Source organism: Triticum dicoccoides, chromosome 2A, assembly GCF_002162155.2.
Source record: "Triticum dicoccoides isolate Atlit2015 ecotype Zavitan chromosome 2A, WEW_v2.0, whole genome shotgun sequence".
In the NCBI taxonomy this organism is placed as follows: domain Eukaryota; kingdom Viridiplantae; phylum Streptophyta; class Magnoliopsida; order Poales; family Poaceae; genus Triticum; species Triticum dicoccoides.
In genome coordinates, this window is record NC_041382.1 from 355,134,467 (window position 1) to 355,142,565 (window position 8,099).

General features: G+C 42.2%; 1 long non-coding RNA gene across 1 annotated transcript; it reads left to right on the top strand.

Annotated features, from left to right (window-relative positions):
- The first annotated feature begins 3,922 nt into the window (after positions 1 to 3,922).
- On the top strand, positions 3,923 to 6,692 carry LOC119354580. Its single transcript, XR_005171093.1, has 2 exons — positions 3,923 to 5,926; positions 6,008 to 6,692. It is a non-coding gene; the product is annotated as an uncharacterized LOC119354580 (long non-coding RNA).
- Positions 6,693 to 8,099: the final 1,407 nt, after the last annotated feature.

Sequence of the window (8,099 nt, forward strand, 5' to 3'; positions counted from 1 at the left end):
TGGAGACGTATCAACTCCCCCAAGCTTAAACATTTGCTTGTCCTGAAGTAATTCAGTTGATAAACTGAAAGTGATAAAGAAAAACTTTTACAAATTCTGTTTGCTCTTGTTGTTGTAAATATGTAAAGCCAGCATTCAAGTTTCCAGAAAAGATTATGAACTAACCATATTCACAATAACACTTAGGTCTCCTGTTTACTCACATCAATGGCATAATCAACTAGCGAGCAATAATAATAAATCTCGGATGACAACACTTTCTCTAAACAATCATAATATGATATAACAAAATGGTATCTCGCTAGCTCTTTCTGAGACCACAAAACACAAATGCTAAGCACCTCTGAAGATCAAGGACAGATTAGAAATTGTAATTCATGGTAAAAGAGATCCAGTCACAGCAATACTCAATGTAAATTAATAATAATACATGCAAATGATAGCAGTACTCTCCAACTAGTGCTTTTTAATAAGAGGATGATGACTCAATATAAAAGTAAATAGATAGGCCCTCCTCAGAGGGAAGCGGGAATTTGTAGAGGTGCCAGAGCTCGATTTTGAAATAGAGATAAATAATATTTTGATTGGTATACTTTCATTGTCAACATAACAACCGAGAGATCTCGATATCTTCCATGCTACACACATTATAGGCGGTTCCCAAGCAGAATGGTAAAGTTTATACTCCCCCTACCACCAACAAACATCAATCCATGGCTTGTCCAAAACAACGGGTGCCCCCAACTAACGAAAATCCTGGTGGAGTTTTGTTTGCAATTATTTTGATTTGATTTGAGCATGAGACTGGGCATCCCGGTTACCAGCCATTTTCTCGTGAGTGAGGAGCGGAGTCCACTCCTCTTGAGAATAACCCGCCTAGCATGAATGATATAGACAACCCTAGTTGATACTTGAGCTATTCGAGCATACAAAACAGAATTTCATTGGAAGGTTTAGAGTTTGGCACATGCAAATTTACTTGGAACGGCAGGTAGATACCGCATATAGGAAGGTATGGTGTACTCATATGGAATAACTTTTTGGGGTTTATGGAATTGGATGCACAAGCAGTATTCCTGCTTAGTACAAGTGAAGGCTAGAAATGGATTGGGAAGCGACCAGCTAGAGAGCGACAACAGTCATAAGCATGCATTAACATTAATCAACACTGAATGCAAGCATGAGTAGGATATAATTCACCATGAACATAAATATCATGGAGGCTATGTTGATTTTGTTTCAACTACATGCGTGAACATGTGCCATGTTAAGCCACTCGAATCATTCAAAGGAGGATACCACCCTAGCATACCACATCACAACCATTTTAATAGCATGTTGGCACGCAAGGTAAACCATTATAAACTCCTAGAAAATTAAGCATGGCATAAGCAACTATAATCTCTAATTGTCATTGCAAACATGTTTCATTCATAATAGGCTGAATCAGGAACGATGAACGAATCATATTTACAACAACAAGAGAGGTCGAGTTCATACCAGCTTCTCTCATCTCAATCAGTCCATCATATACCGTCATTATTGCCTTTCACTTGCACAACCGAACGGTGTGGACAATAATAATAGTGCGCGTGCATTGGACTAAGCTGGAATCTGCAAGTATTCAATTCAAGGAAGAAGACAAGGTAATATGGGCTCTTTGTTAGATCAACAATAATGCATATAAGAACCACTCAAAATTTTCATTAAGGTCTTCTCCTCTCGACCCCCAAAGAAAATAAATAAAACTATTTACACGGGAAAGCTCCCAACAAGCAAAAGAAGAACGAGAAATCTTTTTGGATTTTCTTTTAATTACTACTACTACAGGCATGGAAAGTAAACTTAGCTAAAAGCTACCACCAATTTTTATGGTTTTTATTAAGGTTTTTCAAACACATAAGAAGAATGCTAGAAAAGAAAATAAACTAGCATGGATGGTACAATGAAGAAGTATGAGCACCGATAGCTGGCATGAGTGTGTGAACATGAATGTAACATCGGTGAGAAATACGTACTCCCCCAAGATTAGGCTTTTGGTCTAAGTTGGTCTATGGCCATGGCTGGCCTGGTGGATATCCGAAGTTGAAGCTGGGGTCGTACTGAGATGCAGCAGCTACTGCCTAAAGAGCTGCGGCTTGGAGGCGAGCTACCTCCGTCCTCCTCTCGTACTCGTTCGCCTCCTCCCTAGTTATAACATATCTCCTTTTTGCATGAAAGTCTAAGGAAGTAGGAGCAAGGAGAGAAGCATGGATGGTGCGCCGTCTGTCAAAGATTAGTCGGTACTGGAGGGGTTGTTCATTCCTCTCAATAAACTGATGGCGAACCATAGCATTAAAATCTAGGTAAGCAGGAGGCAACTCCATATCATTTCATGTACAGGTACCTCAAGAAAATTAGCTAAACAGATTGCATAAATTCCACCGAACAAATCTCCAATAATACTATTATGATGCAACCTACATGCAAAAATGGCCCCCAAGTTGTATTGTTTATCTCCTAATATAGCACTCTTGAGAACACTAAGATCGGGAACACACATGTGACATGCCTCATCCTTACCATTAATGCATCTACCTATAAAGAGAGCAAAATAATGTATGGCAGGAAAATGAATGCTCCCTATGGTAGCCTATGTTATTTCTCTAGATTCCCCCACAGTGATACTAGTAAGAAATTCTTTAAATTCAGATATCCGAGGTTCATTAACATTACCCCACTGTGGGAGTTTACAAGCAGTATTAAAATCTTCTAAGTCCATGGTATAAGATTTATCATAGAGATCAAATAGGACAGTGTGACAATTGCGTGATGATGTAAATTTAAACCTTCTCACAAAGGAATCAGTTAGGTGATAATATTGGGGGCACTTATCTGACACGAAGCCCTCAAGTTCAGCATTACAAACATACGCGTCAATTCCTCCTTAATTCCTACTTGGACCATAAACTCTTCTGACAACCACTCACAAGGCCGCACTTGAGCTTCTCTTGGTAGTTGATAGTCCGGTTCACGTATCGCGGGCCTGGGTCCTTGCTTCTTTGAGGAACCACCTTGGTACATTTTCCTAAACATATTTCTTCCTCTGAAAAATTTCTAAAATTTTTAGTAACTCAAAATAAAAGTGAAGCAAACTCAACAAGATTGATAACAAGTACTCCTACAAGTGCCTAGAGGCCATATCATGCAATAAAACTACTTATGACCACATAAATTTGACATGCAAGCTCAAGAACAGGGTCACCTAAGCAGCAAAAGCTTGCAATAAATAAAACATTAGAACAAAAACTAATTGGACCATGGGAGGAGACACATACCAAAGAACAATCCCCCAAAGCAGTTTTGTGAACGGAGCTTTGAGCAAGGAGATCGAAAATGGCAGCAAGATGAGCTAGAACTCAGGTTTGAGCTGGTGGATGATTTTTTCTGGAGGAAGACAGTGTGTGGGTGCAAGAATAAGTGGATGGGAACCATGTGGGGTCCACGAGGCAGGGGGCACGCCCTAGGGGGTGGGCGCCCCCTCCACCCTCGTGCGCACATGGTGAGGCCCCCTGGTGTATTCTCAGTGCCAAAAATTCTTAAATATTCTAGAAAAGATCATATTAAATTTTCAGGGCATTTTGGAGAACTTTTATTTTTGAGGTATTTTTTATTGGAAGGATAATTCAGAAAATAGACAGAAAATACTATTTTTGCTTTAATCTCTTCCTAATAATAAAGCACGGATTGAGTCTCCGGATTCACTGTCGCGGCGTTTTTACACAAAGGCCCCTGTGATTTTTGATATTAAACCCGCAGTCTAAATCGAACCGGTACGAAGGCGAAAATAACGCAGCCACGCTCTGCTTTGTAGCGCTCCGCCACGGCCCACCCAGCTCCTGCCATGCCCCGCGCTGTCGGCCGCCTCCTGCCTCCCACCTCCTGCCCCGGAAGCCTGCCCCGCCCGCCCCGCCTCACTACGCGTTGTCGGCCACCTACCCTCCCACTGGAGCTGACCCCAACGACCCACGCGCTCCCGAGACCCGGCGCCCCCATCCATCTACCTCCTCACCGCGTCGCGCCGCCGCTCCACAAAACTCCCGCCGAACCACACCTCCTATCCCCTAGCTACCCCTCCCACCTCCAGAACTCTCGCCACGAGCTGTATCCGGCGGCCGCCACCCCTCATCGCCCTTGGCTAGGCTTCCCTCAATCTCCGATGGTCCCACCGCCCCCAGCGCTCCTCCCGGCGGCGGATCTGGGCCAGCAACTAATCCCTCCTCCCCCGCGACTGATTGCCTCCAGTACCCTCCCCTATTTTCTCTATATCGCCAACCATGGCGCCCATGGCGACCACGAGGCTGGAAGGGGTCTCGTGGACCCGAGATTGCGAGAGGAGCAGCAGTGCCGGCGGTGACGCCCCAGGAAGACCGTAGTGTGGTGCTCTGCTCTATGGATTCTTCTACCATGGAGTTCATAGTTTTTGCATTTTTGTTTCATATTTTTTATGTGCAAAAATACAATTCAGTGCAGTTCTTTCTTCTCTTTGAGTTTTGGTTCTCTGGATGATGTTTGCATCCAGGTTGTAAAAATTTGCCTGCGTCAAGTGCAATTCAGAACTTACAAGTTCGGCTATCAGTTTCCTCAAAAAAAAAAAAAAGTTTCCTGTGCAGTTCATTATAGTAGAATTTTTCTGTGTTGAATTCAGTTATCTTTGCTTTGCTCTAGGTCGTGAGGCTACAATCCCGCTATCTCCTGCTTACTGGCGTCTCCCCGGTCGATCCAGGTAGTTGGGTGGGGATTGGGTGTGTCACCGGGCATCTGGGTGACGACTTCCCGCCGTGAGCTAGTGCTCTGCTCCTCGCCGCTGGTGGTCGTGCTACAACAACGTGCAGTTCGCCGGGCTGTGTCGTGCGGTTCGCCGGGCCGTGGACTGTGGTTTACCGGCTTGCAGCCTGCGGTTCGCCGGGCAGTTCGTGTTTTGCTTTGGCTAGGATTGGCTCACCAGATCACTTCCTCAACAAGAGCTAGCTAGACGTGCATGACTTTCATGCGTTTATGTTTTGGGCAGCAGAATTAATGACCACTCACAAAGGACTAGCCATCAAGGTGTTTTTCTGCGCATATGTCGTTCAAGTGGAAGATGGGGCACTGTGCCTTTTCCAACTCCTTCCGACCTGCTGATCAAGTCAAGAGAATAAGAGCAGTGGAGATTACATTTTCTTGCTGAACTTTTCGGTCAATGCCTAATATGTGTGCTTTTCTTCCTAATGGTGTCATGCTTCGATTTGATTTCTTACATGAGGAAGTGAATAGCAGTGATTATTGCACATGCTTATACATTCAAATGGATTGCTAGGTTAAATGGTATAGCGTTCAAAGATCTTAGTTTTCTGAACGGTCTAATAATTATTCAGTTTACTAAACTGCTGAACTACTTCTTTGGGTCTGAATTTGCTGAATTATCAAACGGTATAAGAATTATTCAGTTTAATAAATTGCTAAACTGCTTCTTTGGGTCTGAATTTGCTGAATTGTCGAACGGCCTAAGAATTATTCAGTTTACTAAACTGCTAAACTGCTTCTTTCGGTCTGAATTTTCTAAATTGCTTCTTTGTCTCTAAATTGCTAGGTACCCTATAATATATTGAAGCACGGAAACTCCAAGCTCTTCCAGGATGTTTTTGAGGAATTGCACATTACTACTAGCAAGATTGATGATGATCTTATGTTGTAGTCCAATAGGTATTCCAATGAAATTAAGAAAGACATCCTTAGAGGCTGGAGCACTTCATTTGTGTGTAGAAAGTGTTTCAGGCCAGTGTAAGCCTGTTGTAGTCCCTGTAATACAAAGGTAGTAAGTGACGCATCGCCCTCTCCGAACTGAATAACTGTGGCGTCAATGAGACGCTTCGACCCATGCTGACCGTCGTTCCCCACCACTGAGGTTTCGTTTCCCCCTTCTTTCCTTCTTCCAATCTTCAGTCCAATTGTATGAACAGAAACAAACCTTCTGTTATGTTTGTAGATGAAGAAGGAACGACTGGCTTATCATTCACTTAAGCATCCAGAGCTTCGGCGCCCAACTATTGAAGAAGGCTCATACTGATGGAGTTGTCCCAAACAAGGCACATACCTGGCCCTTTCCGCTCCTAGAGTCCTTGCATGCCTTTGAAGCATGTAATCTTAGTCGTTGGACATTTTATATGGTTGATTCTAAATTCGTGTGGTGGTTGCAGAATGTCATAGCGCATGTGTTGCCGTTGTCTCCCTCAATAAGTCCCTCGCTGGTGGTTACACACACGCGCCCACGAACTGCTCGGCCAGGGGAGAAAACAGAGCAGTGGTGTTCGGTTAGAATAGAGGAGGACACGGACGAGGCTCCTCTGACGTACTGCAGGGCGCAGTTGGGCCACTGACAGGTGGGCCCGAAAGCAAGTTGGCCCACCTGTCAGTGACCCAACTGCGCCCTGCAGTACGTCAGGGGAGCCGACACGGTTAGGTTTCAGGAACCAATGCCTTCATATTTTTTTCTCTTTCAACTGAGTGCTGGCTAAGTAAGCACAACCCTCTTATTACAATGTTAGATCAACTCAACACAAGCAATAACAGCTTGAAATGAGCTAGGTTGGCCAAGTCTAGACATTATGGATTTGGTAATGTATATATATTGGAAAATGATAGCATGGTCTTTATATGGTTGTTTTTTGTTAGCAACACTATAAGGTCTTCCTCGGCAGTGCACATACTAATGATTTCTGCTCAAGCATGTAGATGATACATTGTTGGCAACTGGATCAATAACCATGTCATTACTATGCAAAAAGGATGTAGATCCATATACTAATACTCCTACAGTGGTTTGGTTTCTTATGCATTTATTACCCCTCCGCACATATAACTTGTGCTTCTTGCTTCTTAAGATTATTGCCTGGTATGGTGTCCAATAAATTCAGAGATTGCCTCTGCAGTGGTCTGTAGTTACAAAGATGGTAATTTAGAAAAACATAGATGATGACTAGCTATTGAGAAGCATAATAATGTTTTTATTTCTTCTTCATGACAATCAAGGTCAAACAAATATTTTCATGTTTATCAGAATGAAATAAAATTGATGGACAGTACCACTCCATTGATAACTAGAGCTAGCAGTGTGTTCACTTAGATGGTTACATTTTCTTTTTAGAAGAATGTACAATGCTAGAATTAGTCTGTGCATTAGAATTATAATCGTTAGTGATGAATTACCTCATAAAGTGTTAGATTATTATCTAAGAATCGTACATCAACTAGACGCGAGACGGTCAAAATCTTCATGCACTCAACAGTTATTGTACTGAGTTTTTTTTAGCAATACTCATTGTAATAAGTTTTTTAGGCAATTGTAATAACTGGTCAATACATAGTTTTGTTACCCATTGCAACGCACGGGCCTTTTTTCTAGTAAATCTAAATAACAGAAAGTAAAAAGAGGGTACAAAGAGTTGTGCTTTCTAGCTTCATCCATCTCATGCTCATCAAAAGAAATCCAGTAACAAGGTTGATCAAGGCTTGTTAACAAACTCTTTTCGAATAACATGAAACCGGAGAATTTTCGAATAACACTAGGTTACCTCAACGGGGATATGCACATCCCCACCAATAAGAATATCATATTTCTTCTTGATAGTGGGAAGAGGAAATTCAAAACCTCCAATAATAATCGTTGAAAATTTTCCAATAGAATTGATACTGTGGAATTGAGGTTGTTTCCTTGGAAAGTGTACCATATGCTCATTACCATTAACATGAAAAGTGACATTACCTTTGTTGCAATCAATAACAGCCCCTGTAGTATTCAAAAAGGGTCTACCAAAAATAATAGACATACTATCGTCCTTGGGAATATCAAGAATAACAAAGTCCGTTAAAATACTAACGTTTGCAACCACAACAGACACATCTTCACAAACACCGACAGGTATAGCAGTTGATTTATCGGCCATTTGCAAAGATACTTCAGTAGGTGTCAACTTATTCAAATCAAGTCTACGATATAAAGAGAGAGGCATAACACTGGCTCCGAGATCACATAAAGCAGATTTAACATAGTTTCTTTTAATGGAACATGGTATAGTTGG